Source organism: Ursus americanus, chromosome 14 (genome assembly GCF_024610735.1).
Source record: "Ursus americanus isolate L20-20 chromosome 14, mUrsAme1.1.p, whole genome shotgun sequence".
Taxonomy (NCBI): domain Eukaryota; kingdom Metazoa; phylum Chordata; class Mammalia; order Carnivora; family Ursidae; genus Ursus; species Ursus americanus.
This window is the reverse complement of record NC_142140.1, coordinates 71,786,003-71,804,980: the sequence shown is the minus strand read 5'-3', so window position 1 is coordinate 71,804,980 and position 18,978 is coordinate 71,786,003.

Below are 18,978 nucleotides of genomic sequence, written 5' to 3'. Positions count from 1 at the left end.
AGTTACTGTTCCCATGGAAACAGTTCCGCTACTCACCGTAGCCGGAAGTTCACTTTCTTTTGCTTTTCTCTTTATCCGGTGCATTTGTGAAAGTCCTCCTGTTATTTAATGGGGCTGTGGGCAAAGGAAGAAACTAAACTTGTTTTCCCGAATTTTGCTTGGAATGGCCGTCCCGTCCTCCACCTGGCCAAATCCTTCAAGCATGGCTTAACTGCCACCTCTTCCGTGAGGCTTTACCTGTCTTGAAGACTGGAGCCAGGCAGGTAGCCTGGATTCAAATCCCTTTCCTACTACTTACTAGCTGTGTGACTTTGGACAAGTTACTTGGCTGACCTCTGCCTGTTTTCTCCATCTGTAGGATTCTTACAATGACCTCGGCCACGTAAAACGCTTGGAACAGTGCATAGCACATAGTGAAACTGCATTTTCATTCAAGGTGTATGTTGAATGAATTGATTTCCCCATATGAAATTGATCTGCTGTTCTTCCAATAGACTCCCAAAGCACTTTGCTCTTCTCTTAGAGACACTTCCACTCTGTTGCAGAAAATTGTCTCCAAAGTCCATACCATATCCATTGCTCTTAACTGGCGTGGAGTTCCTTAAATTCAAGCATCTGTCTTCCTCATCTCTGTATCCTCTAAGGGCCTACCATAGGATTTGGTGCATAGTAGGGACTGAGCAGATAAGCATACATTTTAAATTTCATCCTGTGCTAGGCACTACAGGTATACCGGTGAGTAAATCCTTCTTCCCTGAAGATAATGAACAAACAAAGACCCTGAAAAAGGGGGTAGTGCTCTGAAGGAATGGAACAAAGTTCTGTAGGATCATGCAGCAGAAGAAACTGACCTAGCCTGGAAACAATAGGAAAGGCTTTCTTCAAGAAATGATGCAAGCTGAGCTCTGAAGAAAGACTAGGAGTTAGTAAGGTAAGGGAGATGGAATTTTCCTGAGAGAACAGCATGTGATCAGACCTTGTGGTGGGAGGGAGTTTGCTATCTGACATTGAGGAACTGAAGGGAGCTCATGATGGTTGAAGGAGAGGGCTATGAGATGGGGCTACAGGGTAGACAGTGACCACAGCAAGTCAGCTGTCTTAAAGGTACTGAACTTTTCCTTGAGAAGATTGGGAAACTAGTAAGAGTTTTATATAAGTGAGTAGCCTCACTGGATTTGCATTTAGAAAAGGTTGTCTGGCTTCACATGGATGACTTTAGAGAGCCATTTAGAAAGATATTGTAGGAGTTGACATGAAATATAATAATAATAATAATAATAATAATAATAGTAATTGTATATTGGAAAGTAGGATTGAAATAAATTGGTGAATTTGGGACATATTTAGATGAATGACTTTAACACTTGTGCTTTAAGATGGAAATGCCCCTGAATGTTCTATGGCAGCATTTGGTCCTGAATCTTCAATCTTTTGCAACACACAAGACAGATATTTTGACATAGAACACACTTCTGTGGATATACATAGATTTTAGTGAAAGCCAAAAAATGTTGCGGAGGAGTAAAGCAGTACAGTAATTCAAAATAGCCACAGATACTAATCCTGCTTTAAAATGTGTTGCCTATTTAGATTGTGGCAGCTGTTCCCCCAAGTAGCTCTGCAACCAGTAGCATCAGCACTATCTGGGAACTTCTTAGAAATGCAAATTCTTGAACCCCCATTCTAGACTTATTGCATCAGGAACTCTGAGGTGGTGCTCTGTAATCTGAGATAAATAAGCGGGTAATTCTGATGCACACTAAATTGGCACAGAGGAGCCACGAGACAAATTACCCTCATTTCAAAACGGCTGAGACTCATTCTACCCTTTTCTCTTTCTCTCCAAAATGAAGTGACTGAAAGAGATGTGCTTATAAGGATAACCTGGAATATATTCTAATTTGTGTCTTTTTTTTTTAAGCTGGTCATTTGTAAAATCTGGCAATTACTGGAGACATACCTTACAACAAACAGAGGCCCAGCAGTTGGTGGAGATGTTACATTTAATCATTTGTTTCTTCTTTCCTTGAACACACATCTACTTTGTGGCTAATATGTGTCAAGTCCTGGGCTAGATGCTGGGGATGTGTCTGTGAACAAGACAGAAAGCTCCTGCCTACCCAAAGTTCTGGTTTGAGGAGTAAGACAATAAGCAAGCAAATGAACAAAATAATTTCAGATAGTTAATAAATGCTATGAAGAAAGTCACATGGTGATTGGGTACAGGAAGTTCAGGAAATATTTCTGAGGTCTGAAGGATGAGAGGAGCCAGTTAAAAGAGATCCAGGAGAATAGAATTCAAGAGAAAGAGAAGCGAACATGGTATAAAAAATCTTAAGATCCAAACAAGCTTGGTGTGTTTCTGGGAAAGAGGGGGAAAAAATGCCACTGAGGCTAAATATGGTGAATGAAGACGATCCTAGTGTGCCTCAGTTGAGTACTGCTTGTCTATAACAAGAGTAATAATCTCTTAGATTTGTCCAGCTTTTTCCATTTGCAAAGCATTTTCAGATCCAGTAGATATTTGCAAATTCATCACTGAAATACTTTTTTAAATAAAGATTTTATTTTATTTTTTTTTACAATAATCTCTACACCCAGCATGGGTCTTAAACCCACGACCCCAAGATCAAGAGTCACATACTCCACCAACTGAACCAGTCACATGTCCCTCACTGAAATAGCTTTACCAAGTGAAGTGACTTAAAAGAAGGGAATATTAAAAAAAAAGAAAGAAAGGAATAATAGATAATACTGAGAAAAAAAACAGTGTCAGGCACTTGTGTAAGCACTATCCACACAATCCACTTCTACTTGGAGATCCATGTGGTTCTGGGGAAACCGACGTGGAGATCTGAGCAAGTGACCCAGGGAAACCATCATCACATTCCATCACCATTCCCTTTAAGGCACCTCGGGCATATGACTTAGGCTGATCCAGTCAGTGGAAAGCTGAGGACTTCTGTGACAACTCTTCCCTGCTGGAATGAGCAGGGAAGCTTATAGCTTCTGGCAACCACTATCAAGAGCTGAGGGGAGCAAGGTTTAGGATGAAGCTAATATCTCAAAATATGGAGAAGAGAGGCAAAGAAATCAGTCATCTGCATCTTTGAGTAACTTGATACAGCCTTACCTGCAGAAATCCTGCCTCTAGACATTTTGCCAAAAAGTATGAGCCAAAAAATTCCTTTGGTTGTTTAAACATTTATTGTTTAAGTTCCCATGGTGTTTTCTCTTATGTGTAGCTGCAGGTATCCTGATACAGCACTTTAATGGTCCCCACAAAAATCCTTCAAGGCAGATTTTATTGTGGGAGGTATAGGGGCTGTTCACAAATATTGCATTTATTTTCCTTCTACCCTCCTTTGAAGTTAGGTGTGACTATGTGACTTCGTTGGCCAATGAAACACAAGTAGAAGTGGCATGTGTCACTCTTGGGGTGGGAGTTTTAAGGGTCAGTGTGCAATTCCTCTGTCAGAGTGATCATGGAAGAGGGGGTTGAGATGGAGCCTCCATCAGCATGGGTCCCTGACTAGAGTAGGTCAAGCACTCCTTCTCAGACCACTTTGGACATGTAGCTATGTAACAAATGACCTCAAATTGAGGTCATTAGAGGACTGACATGTAGTGTTTCAGAAACATTTATTATCTCACAATTTCTGTGGATCAGGAATTTTGTCACAGCTTAGCTGGGTACCTCTACCTCAAGTCTCTCACAAGACTGCAGTCAAGGTGTTATCCAGGGCTTCGGTCTCATCTGAAGGCTTGATGGGGAAACAGTTGGCTTCCAAGCTCATTCACGTGGTTATTGGAAAGATCCAGTTACTCACAGGCTTCAGGACCTCAGCTGCTTGCTGATTGTTGGTTGGAGATCTCCCTCAGTTCCTTGCCATTTGGGCCTCTCCATAAGGCCACTCATACCATAGCAAGTGGATTGAGAAAGAGAGAAGAAGAAGAAGAAGAAGAGGAGGAGGAGGTGGAGGAGGAGGAGGAGGAGGAGGAGGAGGAGGAGGAGGAGGAGGAGGAGGAGGAGGAGGAGGAAGAATCAATACTGAAGCCCTAGTTTTTTGTAACCTAGGTCCAGCCCATACCCATGAACGGGGATTTTTCAAAAGTATGGCTCCCAGGAGGCAGGGCTTGCTGGGAGCCATTTTAGAGGCTGCCTACCTAAAACAATGAGTGAGAAATAAAGTTTCATTAGGCCACTGAGATTTGGGGGTTGATTACTGCTGCCGCTTAACCTACCCTATCGTCAGTTAATACAACTTTTATTCTCCATTGTTTAGAAGAGGAAACTGATGCTTAGAGAGATGTAGGGGCTTGGCCAAAGATACACAGCTAGTTATTGGCAGAACTAGGATTTAAATCTATCCCCGTCTCACTCCAGAGCCTAACTGCCATTCACTGTGTACACTGGGCAAGTAGGAAATACGGGGATAGGAAAAGGCCTTCAATTTCCATTACTGGGACAGTAGCAACCCTCCATAGCAGCTGGAATATATTGAGCATGTGGGGTGAGAGGGTGAAAAGAAAGAACCCAGAGAAAAACATGCCCTAATACCTTGTAATCTGCTTTCCACCAGTTCTTCATTTCCTATGATCTAGTGATCTAAGTTACTGGCTCCAACACACCTTATAATCCCAATTCACCGTCCTTCCTCCATCACTTTGCAGGCCCATGTTTCTACCCACTGCTGCCTTGCAGAATTGGGTTGTTTGGTTGTTTCTTTGGAAGATGGACAGAATTGAAGATGATTTGTCTGAGACCATTTCATCAACCCATTCCTATTACTGATTGGTCAATGAAGTCCAGAGAGGAGCTGTAACTTGCCCAAGGTCACAGAGCACACTAGTGGCAGAGATGACCTCCATTGCCAGAATCCCAGTCCAGTCTCCTTTTCATGACGGTACATGCCAACATCATAGAGATCCTACAAAGCAGGATGGCCTTTATATGTTAACAGTACAAGCTCATCCAACCAAGCTGTGCACTGTATAGAGCTAGAAGTTCAATCAAGAGCTTTCCTAGCTATCTTCTGGAAGATCTACTCTCCTTTCCTTCCACTTTTATTTTTAAAGTTCCAAAAGGTAATTGATACCTCTAATTCCTTGCACCCATACTCTATTTTCATTCTAGGCTGCATCCCAGTCTTTTTTTTCTCTTTAATTTCAGTTAGTTAACATGCAGTGTCATATTAGTTTCAGGTGTACAATATAGTAATTCAACAGTTCCATCCATCACCCTGTGCTCATCATGAGAGGTGAACTCCTTAATCCCCATCACCTATTTAACCTTCCCCCACCCTCCCCTCTGGTAGCTATTAGATTGTTCTCTATTATTAAATCTGTTTCTTGCTTTGCCTCTTTCTCTTTCTCTCTCTCTATCACTCACTTTCCCCCCCATTGCTTGTCTGTTTTGTTTCTTAAATTCCACACATAAGTGAAATCATGTGGTATCTGTCTTTCTCTGCTGACTTATTTTGCTTAGTATTATACTCTCTAGCTCTACCCAGGTCATTGCAAATGGCAAGATTTCGCTCTTTTTATGGTTGAATAGTATTCACCGTTTATCTTCTTTATCCATTCATCAATCAATGGACACTCGGGCTGCTTCCATATCTTGGCTATCATAAATAATGCTGCTATAAATATTGGGGTGCCTGTATCCCTTTGAATTAGTGTTCTTGTATTCTTTGGTAATTGCTGGATTGTAAGTTAGTTCTATTTTGAACTTTTCAAGGAACCACCATACTGTTTTCCACAGTGGTTGCACCAGTTTGCATTTCATCCAACAGGACACGAGGGTTCCTTTTCTCTGCATCCTCACTAACACCTGTTGTTTCTTGTGTTGTTGATTGCAGCCATTCTGACATGTGTGATGATATCTCATTGGAATTTTGATTTGCATGTCCCTGATGATATTGAGCATCTTTTCATGCGTCTGTTGGCCATCTGGATGTCTTCTTGGGAGAAATGTCTGTTAGTGTCCTCTGCCCATTTTTAAATTAGATTATTTGTTTGGGTGTTGAGTTATATCAGTTGTTTTTTTTTTTTTCAAGATTTATTTATTTGAGAGCGAGAGAGAACATGGGGAGGGGCAGAGAGAGAGGGAGAGGGAGAGAGTGATAGAGCAGACTACTTCCTGAGCTCAGAGCCCGTCTCGGGCCCGATCCCACCACCCAAGATCATGACCTGAGCAGAAACCAAGAGCCAGATGCCGAACTGACTGCGCCATTTGAATTTCTCCTTGAAGCTTTATATATAATAAAAGGCTGTTTTCTTTTATTTTTACAGTCATTTAAACAAATATATAATTCATTTAATGAAATTCACCATTTTAGTGTATTTAGTGTATTCAGTGGGCTTTTCTATATTCACTGTGTTATGCAACCATTACCACTATTTAATTCCAGAGTGTTTCTATCACCCCCCCAAAAGAAACCCCATATGTATTAGTCCTAATTCTACCCTCCCTACAATCCCTGACAACCAGTAATCTACATTCTATCTCTATAGGTTTGCTTATTTTCTGGACATTTCATGTAATGGAATCCTATACTGAGTGACTTTTTGAGATTGGCTTATTTCACCCAGCATAATGTCTTCAAGGTTCATCCATGTTGTAGCAGGTGTCAGAATGTCCTTCTTTTAAAGGCTGAATAATACTCCATTGTATGGATATACCACCTTTTGTTTATTCATTCATTTGTTAATGGACCCTTGGATTGCCTCCACCTTTGGGCTATTATTAGTAATGCTGCTATAAACATGGGTGTACAAATATTTATTCAAGTCTTTGCCTTCAATTCTTTTGGATATATGCCCAGAAGTGGAATTGCTGGATTATATAGTAATTCCATTTTTAATTTTTTTAGGTATTCCCATACCATTTCCCACTAGCAGTGCACAGAATTTTGATTTCTTCATATCCTCACCAACATCTGTTATTTTCTATTTTAAAAATAAATTTTATGATAACCATCCTAATGGATGTCACATGGTATCTCATTGTGGTTTTGATTTGCATTTATCTAACGATTACTGATATTGAGCATCTTTTCATATTCTTATTGGCTATCAATACATATTCTTTGGAGAAATGTCAATTCAAGTCATTTTCCCATTTTTAAATGTCACTTGCATTGTTTCTGACACAAAGTCTGCTATCATACTTATCTTTGTTCCTCTGTAGATAATGTGTCTTTATTTTTCTGGAGGCTTTTAAGATTTTCTCTTTATTTCTTATTTTGGGCAATTTGGTTATGATGTGTCTTTGTTTCCCCAACCATAGGAACTCCAATCATGCATAACATAGAGGCAATAATAGAATTTACAGCATAGGGTTGGGGTCCTTGTGGTTGGGAAGCAAAAAAATTTTGAAGAAATAGGGCTGAAAACCTTCTAAATTTGATGAAAACTATAATTCTACAGATTCAAGAAGCTCAAAAAACCCCAAACTATGAAGCAAACTATGCTGGGGCATATTCCCCTGAGACTGGAAGGTATTAAGGAAATCATACACACTGAAAAAGTGATCCCATAAAGCTGTGTATGAATTCATGATCTCACCTCCAAGTAATGCATGTGTGAATGGACCCTAAACTGTACACCAAAGTCTTTGGAAACTGAACTATGGGGTAGACCACTTCCCAGTCTGAGACTGACAACTAGGTGGTGCATACAGGACACAGATCTGAATAGCTCTGCAACAGTTTTGAAAACTGAACTAATGAAGTTGTAGTGCACAGAAGGTTGGTAGAAAATGGTAAATTAGAGCTAACATGGTCAATGGCTTCCTAAAATAAAGCCAAACAAAACAAAAAAAAAATCAACATGTTCCACAGGATTTAAATAAGATCCAGGGTCTCATAACACAATATTCAAAGTGCTCAGGATACAATCCAAAATTGCTTGACATATTAAGAACCATGAAAATGTCAAATTCTTTTTTAAAAGAGATTTTATTTATTTATTTGAAAGAGAGAGAGAACATGAGTGGGAGGAGGGGTAGAGCAAGAGGAAGAAGCAGGCTCCCCACTGAGCAGGGAGCCTGAGGCAGGACTCGACCCCAGGACCTAGAGATCATGACCTGGGCTAAAGGCAGAAGCTTAACTGACTGAGCCACCCAGACACCCTGAAAATGTCAAATTCTAATGAGAGAAGAGACAGTCATCATGTCAACTCAGAGATGACACAGACATTGGGATTATCAGACAGACTTTAAGTTCATTATAACCATGCTCCAAGAAAAAGGATGAGTACACTTGAAATGAAAAGAAAGATAGGCAGTTTTGGCAGAGAAATAGAAGATTTGAAAAAGAACCAAAAAGAAATTGTAGAACGGAAGGACACAACTGAAAGGGAAAAAATGCTGGATGGGATGAATAATAGAATGGAGATGAGAGGGGAAAGGGCTGGTGAACATGAAGATAGTTTAAGCTGAACAACAGAGAGAAAATAAACAAACAAAAAACAAAAAACAGAGCCACAAGGACCTATAGAACGATACCCAGAAGGTCTAACATTTATGTCATTAGAACTCCAGAAAGAGAGTAGGAAGAGCACAATGTGGAAAAATATTTGAAGAAATAAAGTTCTAAAACTTTCCAAATTTGACAACAGATTTAAATTTACAGATTGAAGAAACTCATCAAAATCCATACAGGATGAACTCAAATAGATCCATCCCCAAACACATCACAATTAAACAACTGAAAATAAAAGACAAAAATAAATATTCTAAGCAGCCGAAGAGTAACAAAGCACTACATATAAGGAAAGAATGATTAGAATGATTTCAGATTTCTCATTAGAAAACATGGAGGTCAGAAGACAGTAGGACAACATTTTTCAAGTGCTGAAAGAACCTCCAATACCTAATTCTACATCCCACAAAAATACCCTTCAAGAATGAAGGCAGAATAAAGACATTCTCAGAAGAAAGAAAATGAAGAACTTATCACATGTAGACCTGATTTAAAAGAAATCCAAAGAGAGTTCTTCAGATTGAAGGGAAGGGATACGAGAGGGAAACCTGGAACTTTAGGAATGAAGGAAGAGTAACAGAAATGGTGACTATCTAGGTAAAGCCAATTTTGGAGCTTTTTTTTTTTTCTTCTTAAATTCTTAAATTTTTTTCTTCTTAAATTCTTTAAAATATATATAATGCTTGAAAGTCAGATTTATGATATGGTCTGTGATAGCCAAAGCAATCTTGAAAAAGGAAAACAAAACTGGAGGCATCACAATTCCAGACTTCAAGTTATTTACAAAGCAGTAGAATTAAAACGGTATGGTATTGGCATAAAAATAAACACATATATCAATGGGATAGAATGGAAAACCCAGAAATAAATGCACAACTATATGGTCAATTAATCTTTGACAAAGGGGAAATGAATATACAATGGGAAAAAGTCTCTTCAAAAAAATTGTGTTGGGAAAACTGGACAGCTACATGCAAAAGAATGAAACTGGACCACTTTCTTCCACCATACACAAAAATAAATTCAAAATGGATTAAAGACCTGACTGTGAGACCTGAAACCATAAAAATCCCAGAAAAGAGCACAGGCAGTAATTTCTCTTACATCAGCCGTAGCAACGTTTTTCTAGATATGTCTCCTGAGGCAAGAGAAATAAAAGCAAAAATAAACTATTGGTATACTACCTCAAAATAAAAAGCTCTGCACAACAAAGGAAACAATCAACCAGACTAAAAGACAACTTACTGAATGGGAGAAGACATTTTCAAATGACATATCTGATAAAGGGCTAGTATCCAAAGTATATAAAGAACTGGTACAACTCAACACCCAAAAAACAAATACTCCAATTTAGAAATGGACAGAAGTCATGAATAGACATTTCTCCAAAGAAGACAACTAAATGGCCAACAGACACATGAAAAGATGCTCAACATCGACTCAGTATCAGGGAAATGCAAATCAAAACTCCAATGAGATATCACTGCACATCTGTCAGAATGGCTAAAATCAACAACACAAGAAATAACAAGTGTTGGCAAGGATGTAGAGGAAAAGAAAACCTCTTGCACAGTTGGTTGGAATGCAAACTGGTGCAGCCACTGTGGAAAACATTATAGGTGCTCCTCAAAAAAATAAAAATTAAACTAACCTATGATCCAGTAATCTCACTATTGGGTTTTTACCCCTAAATGCAGAAACCCTAATTCAAAGGGTTACGTGCACACCTATGCTTATTGAAGCATTATTTACAATAGCCAAACTATGGAAGCAGCCCAGGTATCCACTGATAGATGAATGGATAAAGAAGTTGTGGTATATTTATACAATGGCATATTAGCCATAAAAAGAATGAAATATTGCGATTTGCAACAACATGAACAGAGCTAGAGAGTATAATGTTAAGCTGCATAAGTCAGTAAGAGAAAGACAAATACCATATAATCTCAATCATATGTAGAATTTAAGAAACAAATGAGCAGAGGAAAAAGGGAGAAAGAGAAACCAAGAAATAGACTCTTAACTGAGGGTAGGTAGGTGGAGGGTGGGGGAAATAGGTGATGGGGACTAAATAGTGTGCTTATCATGATGAAAAAAATGTATAATAAGGTCTGATGGGGTTTCCAGTGTTTGTAGATGTAAAATGTGACAACTACAACAGAAAAGGGGGGGGGGTAAATGGACCTAGTAGTGGTAAGGTTTGTATATTCTACTTGAAGTGGTAAAATATTTATTCCTAATAGTATATGAAAAGTTAAATAGGTATTGTAATCCTTAAGTATATATTGTAGTCACTAAAAAGTTAGTAAAAAAAAAAACTCAATAGAAACATGAAAAATACTAAAAAATGTCAAATAATCCTAAAGAAGGCAGGAAATAAAAAACAGAGGATTGAAAACAGAGGAAACAAACAGAAAACAAATAATGAAATGGTAGGCCTAAATCCAATCACATGCACAATTACATTAAATATAAATGGTTTAAACACACCAATTACAGAATTGAGATTGTCAGAATGGATCAAAAAGTTGATCCAAGTATATTTTATCTACAAAAAACTCACCTAAAAGTTAATGCAAAGATAAAAAGTAAAAGGATGGGAAAAAATATGCCTTGAAACACTAGTCAAAAGGAAGTTGGAGGTGGCTGTATTAATATCAAACATACTAAAATTATGTACAGAGAGGTATTCACAGCTTTCTCTTATTATCCTTACAGTATTTGTAGATTCTGTGGTGATATATCCTACAAGGAAAATTAACAGAGATAAAGATAATGCTGAAAGAGTCAATTCATCAAGAGGACATAACAATCTCAAATGCAAATAAACTTAATCTCAAAATATATGAACCAAAGTTGATTAAAAAAACTGAAATGGGGGGCACCTGGGTGGCGCAGTCGTTAAGCATCTGCCTTCGACTCAGGGCGTGATCCCGGCATTCTGGAATCAAGCCCCACATCAGGCTCCTCCGCTAGGAGCCTGCTTTTTCCTCTCCCACTCCCCCTGCCTGTGTTCCCTCTTTCGCTGGCTGTCTCTCTCTCTGTCAAATAAATAAATAAAATCTTTAAAAAAAAAACTGAAATGGCAAATCCAAAATTAAAGTTGGAGATTTTAACATTGGTCTGTAAGTAATTGATAGAACAAGGAGACAGAAAATAAGCAAGGAAATAGAAAAACTGAACAACACCATCAACCAATTGTATCTAATTGATATTTACTACGAGGCTTCATCTGATAACAGCACCATACACATACTTTTCAAATGCACATGTAACATTCCCCAAGCTATACCATAGAGTGGGTCATAATACAGGTCTTAACAAATTTAAAAGAATTGGAATCATACGAAGCATGTTCTCTAATTAATGGAATTAAAGAAGAAATGAAGAACAAAAAGGTAACTGGAAACTTTCTAAATACCTGGGCATAGAAGAACACTAAAATATAATAGATCGAAATTTGTGAGATGCCGCTAAAGCTGTGCTTAGAGGAAAGAGTATAGCATTACACATGATATTATAAAAGAAGTTCTTAAATCAACAATTTAACCTTTGCAAGAAAACTACAGACTAATATCCTTCACGAACATAGGCACATAAAACTGCAAGAGAGTATTAGCAAATTGAATTCAGCAATAGATAAAAAAGTCACACCATGACTAAACAGGATTTATCTCAGGAATGCATGAGTTGTTCATTGTTTGAAAATCAATGTAATCCATCATAGTAACAGCATGAAGAAGAGAAACTATATGATCATATAAACCGATGCATGCAAAGAAAGCATTTGTCAATATTCAACACGCATGCGTGATTTTTAAAAAACTCAGAAGACTAGGCATAGAAAGAAACTGCTTAACTGGATTAAAAAAATGTCTATGGGGGCGCCTGGGTGGCGCAGTCGTTAAGCGTCTGCCTTCGGCTCAGGGCGTGATCCCGGCGTTGTGGGATTGAGCCCCACATCAGGCTCCTCCGCTATGAGCCTGCTTCTTCCTTTCCCACTCCCCCTGCTTGTGTTCCCTCTCTCGCTGGCTGTCTCTCTCTCTGTCGAATAAATAAATAAATAAATCTTTTAAAAAAATGTCTATGAAGAGCTCACAGCTAACATGATTCTTAATGGAGAAAAAATGAATTCTTTCCCCCAAGATGAAGAAAAAGACAAATAATTTTTAAAATCCTAAAAAAAAAAAAAGCTAAAACAAAACAGCTAATCAACACTCAAATATCCTAGTATTTAAAATCTTTGAGCCTTTTATCTTTTTTTAAGATTTTTAAAATTTATTTGACACAGAGGGAGACAGCGACACAGGGAACACAAGCAGGGGGAGTGGGAGAGGGTGAAGCAGGCTTCCTGCTGAGCAGGGAGCCCAATGGACGGCTCGATCCCAGGACTCTGGGATCATGACCTGAGCTGAAGGCAGATGCTTAACGACTGAGCCACCCAGGGGCCCTGAGCCTTTAATTTTTATGTAAGAACCAACTGGACTATAAATGTCATGGTGTCTTCTTTTTATTTCATATCTAAGGAAACCATGGAACATGCATCCTCAGGGCATAGTATATTTTTTTTCTCAGTTTTTGACATATAACTCATATGCCATAATCTTTCACCCTTTTACAATTTAGTTGTATAATTCAGCTATTTTTGTATATTACAAGGTTGTGCAACCAACACCACTACACTTCGTTCACACTAAAAAGAAATTGCATTCCCATTAGCAGTCAGTCCCCATTCCCTCCTACCTCCTCCTATCCCCCGGCAACCATTAATTTACTTTCTATCTCTATGGATTTGCCTAATCTGGACATTGCATATAAATGAAATTATGCAATATGTGACCTTTTACGTCTGCCTTCTTTTACTTAGTACGTCTTCATGGTTCGTCCATGTTGCAGCATGTGTCACAATTTCCTTCCTCTTCAAGGCTGAATCCTAGTCCATTGCATGGATATTCCACATTTTGTTTATCTGTTCATCAGTTGGTAGGCGTTTGGCTTGTCAGCACCTTTAGGTTATTGCGAATAATGCTCTTATGAATATTCGTGTGTAAGTTTTGGTGTGGATATAGTTTTTCAATGTTCTTAGATTTATACCAAGGAGTTGAAGTTCTGGGTCATATGGTAACTAAGTTTAACTTTTTGAGGAATTGTCAAACTATTTCCACAGCTGTTGTACAATTAAAATAAAGATTTTATTTATTTATTTGAGAGAGAGAGCACGAGCAGGGAGGAGGGGTAGAGAGAGAGGGAGAAGCAGTCTCCCTGCTGAGCAGGGAGCCCAATGTGGGCCTCGAACCCACGACCCTGGGATCATGACCTGAGCTGAAGGCAGAAGCATAACCGACTGAGCCACCCAGACGCGCTGTTGTACCATTTTATAAGCCTACCAGGAATGTGTTGAGATATCTTGTTGTCGTATGTTCTTGCTGCATTCAGAATTTTCAGTCTTTTCGATTTTAGCTCTTCTCGTAGGTGTGTGGTGGCATCTCACTGTGGTTTGGATTTTGGCATTTCCTTAACGAGCAATGATGTGAAATGTCTTTTTTTGTGCTTCATGGCCTTTTGTGCTTCTTGGCCGTACCTTCTTTGAAAAAATGTCTATTCATGCATGTTGCTCATTTTATGATTGAATTATTTGTCTTTTTACTGTGAAGTTGTCAGAGTTCTTCATGTATTCTGAGTCAAAGTCCTATTCCAGATATATGACTTGCAAATATTTTCTCTCATTCTGTGGGTTATCTTTTTACTTTCTTGGTAGACCTCTTTGAAGCACAAAAGTCATAAATTTTGATGAAGTCCTCTATTTTTTCTTGGGCAGAGCATATGTGAAATACACCCTGACATACCTCCCCTTATCTGTCAACTGGCTTTCCCCCTCTTTACCTCTTTGGTTATATAAACTTAAGCCATAGGGTTTATTGCAGCCCAGAAAGTGAAGGGCAGACAGCAGAAGTTAGAACAGAAAGGTCATTTGACTCAAAGTCAGCTTTTTCATTAAGATTTCTAAATTCTAAAAATTCTCTCTCTATATCAAATGAAAAGCATGGTGTTCTATGCCTTGGAGAGAACTCAATACAAAGGGAGTTTCTAGATACCTAGGGAGATATGGGAAATTCTTCTGGAACCAGGAGTTTGAGAGGAAAATTAGATAGGGAAGCAGTCAGATGTTGGCCCTGGCTTCTCACCCTGAGTCAGAAGTCTCAAGGGGCAGGTCTGTTAGAAGCCACAGCATTCCCAGAGCTCCCCTGGCATCAACAGGGAAGAGGTTAAGCTCTCTCTGAGACAGATCATGTTAACTCAGTGCCCGGTCAGTGCAGTCCCTCACCGGCAGGCCTGCAATATCTGAGGGATGTGTCTAGAATTAAGTGGACCTGAAGTCGTGTCCTACACAGGCTATGCTGTGACTCACGCATACCCAGGGCTGCAAGCAGAGTGGTCAGAACATGGAGGCTGCAGTGTGGGGACTTTGTGAAGAGGCAAAAGGCCAGGACCCCAGTCTTCAACAGTTGGGGCAAGCAGGCCACCACAAAAGGCTAAGGGAGTCACATGCACCTCAGTGTAGACCAGCCTAGGGGTCGGGACAAGTACAAGCAGTTATACCCTGGAGAGCAGAACAGTGAGCAGATCCAAGCTTCTGCCCCCGCCACCACCACCATGGAGATGTTAAGCTTTCTTCTTGCGGGCACCATGGTGGCAGGGAGGGATCCCCAGTAAACACTATCCTAGACAGTGGAAGAAGAACAGGCTCAAGTGTAGGGGTGCCAGTCAGGAGATCCTTATCTATTTTATTCAAAGACAACGTTTTCGGCAGGTGAGGTCCTCAACCAATAGGGCAAAATAATCCTTTTTATCATAAAAATCAACTTTTGTACATTCTGGGCTATTTTTAATTCAACAAGAACTTTTTGTGTCAAGCATAGGAAGGAACCTGGCAAAGTATGTGTGAATCGCTGCTTTGGCCTGTGAGTGAATGAGAGAACATACGGAAAGCCTTTGGCACAGTGCCTGGCACACAGCAAGCCCTCAATAAATGTGAGTTCTTTTTTTTTTTTCTTTGAAAGATGTATTTGTTGGGGCGCCTGGGTGGCACAGCAGTTAGGTGTCTGCCTTCGGCTCAGGGCATGATCCCGGCGTTATGGGATCGAGCCCCACATCAGGCTCCTCCGCTATGAGCCTGCTTCTTCCTCTCGCACTCTCCCTGCTTGTGTTCCCTCTCTGGCTGGCTGTCTCTATCCTGTCGAATAAATAAATAAAATCTTTAAAAAAAAAACAAACAAACTTCCCCTATTAAAAAAAAAGATGTATTTGTTTATTTTCGAGAGAAGGGAGAGGGGCTGAGGGAGAGTGAGAGAGAGAATCTCAAGCAGACTCCCCACTGAGCATGGAGCCCCATGTTGGGTTCGATCTTATGACTCTGAGATCATGACCTGAGCTGAAATTAAGAGTCAGGCACTTAACTGACTGAGCCATCCAGCTGCCCTTGGCAATTCTGTTTCACCCTACCCAGTTAGCAGAAAATCTAGGTTAATGCAGAGATTGGAAGATCATATGATGGGAAGAATTGGTTTGAAGTCATTCGGGCTTGATTCACAGGCCAGCTGTGTTAGTTACTAGCTGCGCGACCTGGGAAAAGTTACTTCACCTCTCTGAGGCTATGTCTACCCTGTGAAATGGTGATGCCTACCTCATAGGGTCGTTGTGAAGATACAGCAAGATAAAGTGCTTGCAGGCTGTATGTAGGTCATTGTGTTTGATAGAAAACAACTACCAGGTAACACAGTATCAACAACTCTCAAGGTAATACAACCGATATACACTGAGTGTCTGCCATGTGTAGGACTCAGTTCTGATACTCCAAGCGTAGAAAGTCATGTGACTCCACAAGAGCCCCCCCCCCCCCCCGGAGGCAGGTGCTACTATGACTCCTGTTTTGCAAATGAGGAAATCTAATCTAAGTGATATGTAAAGACCTGTCAAAATGCCATAACTGATAAGTGCCAGAGTCAGGATTAAAGCCCAGGTGGTTGAACTCCAGAGTCTGCAGCCCCAGTCACCGCACTGCTGTGCAAAATCAGGCACCAGGCTCCAATCGAAGCCACTGATTCAGGCAGACCATTTCACAGAGCCTGGGGCGTGAGAGCCACTCATTTAAGGATAGATGTCGTTAGGTACATTGTGTTAAATGCAGTCTGACTAGACTGAATGAATCCCAGTTCTAACGCTCACTGGTGACCCAGTGTATTTGTGAGCTATTGTGTAAAAATTACCCCTGGACTTAGAGGCTTGAAGCAGCAAACATTTACTATCTCACAATTTCTGAGTTACAAATCTGAGGGGGCGCCTGGGTGGCTGAGTCGGTTAAGCATCTGCCTTCAGCTCAGGTCGTGATCCCGGGGTCCTGGAATCAAGTCCCGCATCGGGCTCCCTGCTCAGCAGGGAGTCTGCTTCTTCCTCTACCCTTCCATCTGCTCATGTGTGCTTTCACTCTCTCTCTTAAATAAATAAATAAATAAATAAATAAATAAATAAATAAATAAATAATATCTTTAAAAACAAAAACAAATCTGAGAGCAACTGTGGTGGGAGGTCTTGAGTCAGGGTCTCTCAGGAGGTCATAGTCAAGATATCAGCTGAAGCTGCGTCATCTGAAAGCTTGAGTGAGGCGGGAGGGTCTGTTTCTAAGGCGGCTCACTCACATGACTACCGTTGGGAGAGCCTCCGTTCCTCTCTGGATATTGGCAGGAGGCCTGAGCTCCTTAACGTGGGGACCTCTCCATGGGGCTGCTTGAGTGTCCACAGACATGGCAGGGAGAGAAATGAGAGAGAGAGAGAGAAACCACAATGCCTTTTATGACCTATCCTTGGGAGTCACAAACCGTCATTTCTGCCCTAGTATGGATCAGAAGTGCAGAAGTCAATCCAGCCCACATCCAAGGGCACAGGAAGTCAGCTCCATCTCTTGAAGGGGGAAATATCAAAATCATTTGTTTCAAATAACCACACCAAAGGGCAAGTTTTTAATCTTTCAGTGATTCAGTGGGTTTGTCCTTCAAAATGGGTTAATGTTAGTATTCTTCACTGCAACTTTGTGGCGTTTAGTGAGACAATTCACACAAAGAGCTTAGATGGTGCCTGACACAGAGTAGGTAGGCATCCATATATGTAAGCTTTGATTACCATGTATTATCAGCTATGTTGAACATGACTGTGCCTCTTGTCCCTTAGTCCCAGTCTTCTCACCTGTCAAATGGGATTAGCAATATCTGCTATGTTCAAGGCACACAAAAACTAGTTGTTGAATATAAGCACAAATGAATTTATTGAACACATATTATATGCCAGCCCGTTCTTTTTTTTTTTTTTTAAAGATTTTATTTATTTATTTAACAGAGACAGAGACAGCCAGGGAGAGAGGGAACACAAGCAGGGGGAGTGGGAGAGGAAGAAGCAGGCTCATAGCGGAGGAGCCTGATGTGGGGCTTGATCCCATAATGCCAGGATCACGCCCTGAGCCAAAGGCAGACGCCTAACCGCTGTGCCACCCAGTCGCCCCATGCCAGCCCCTGTTCTAAGCACTAGGGACATATAACTAAACACACCAGACAAGGTTTTACCCCTATGCAACATACATTCCAAAGGGGGAAGACAAAAATAAAAACCCACAAGTAAACAATAAAGCAAATCATTTTATTTTTTTTAAAGATTTTATTTATTCATTTGAGATAGATAGATAGACAGAGCGAGCATGAGCAGCGAGAGAGGGAGAAGCAGACTCCCCGCTGATCTGGGGAGCCCAACATGGGGCTCAATCCCAGGACTCTGGGATCATAACCTGAGCCGAAGGCAGACCCTTAACTGACTGAGCCCCCAGGCATCCCTAAATTATTTAAAGTTAAGTAAAATGGAAAATCTGGTCCCACAGGTGCAGTAGGCACATTTTAATTACTCAACAGCTACATGTGGCCAGTGGCTACTGTATCTGGATAGCATTGTTCCATATCTTCCCAGGGATGCATCCCTAGGGATGAGTCGTCACAAGTCACGGGATGGTGAGGTTACGGTTTGTGTATTTCATTTGTAAAATTTACGTTTAAATACATTGAACTCACTTAAAGCTACGGAGGCTGGTGTGTTTATGGGTGAAGTATACTGCTGTCTACAGCTTACTTTGAAATGCTTCCAAGAATAAGATGGATGAGGGAGGGGCGGGCAGACGCACTGACGTATGGCAAAGCAAATATAGCAAAGTGTTAACTGCAGAATCCAGGTGGGGGGCGTATGTATCTTCCTCAGACAAGTCTTTCCACTTTTCTGAGTGAAAACTTTCGTAATAAAATTAGGAAGAAAAGCAAGGTGACATAATTAAAGAATAAATATCAAGGCGGAGAAACACAGTGGGGAGTCTTAGCTAGGGGGTCAGAGAATAACCAGAAAAAGTTCCTGCAGGGATCTCATTCATTCATTCATTCAGGACGCAGGGATGAATGAGACC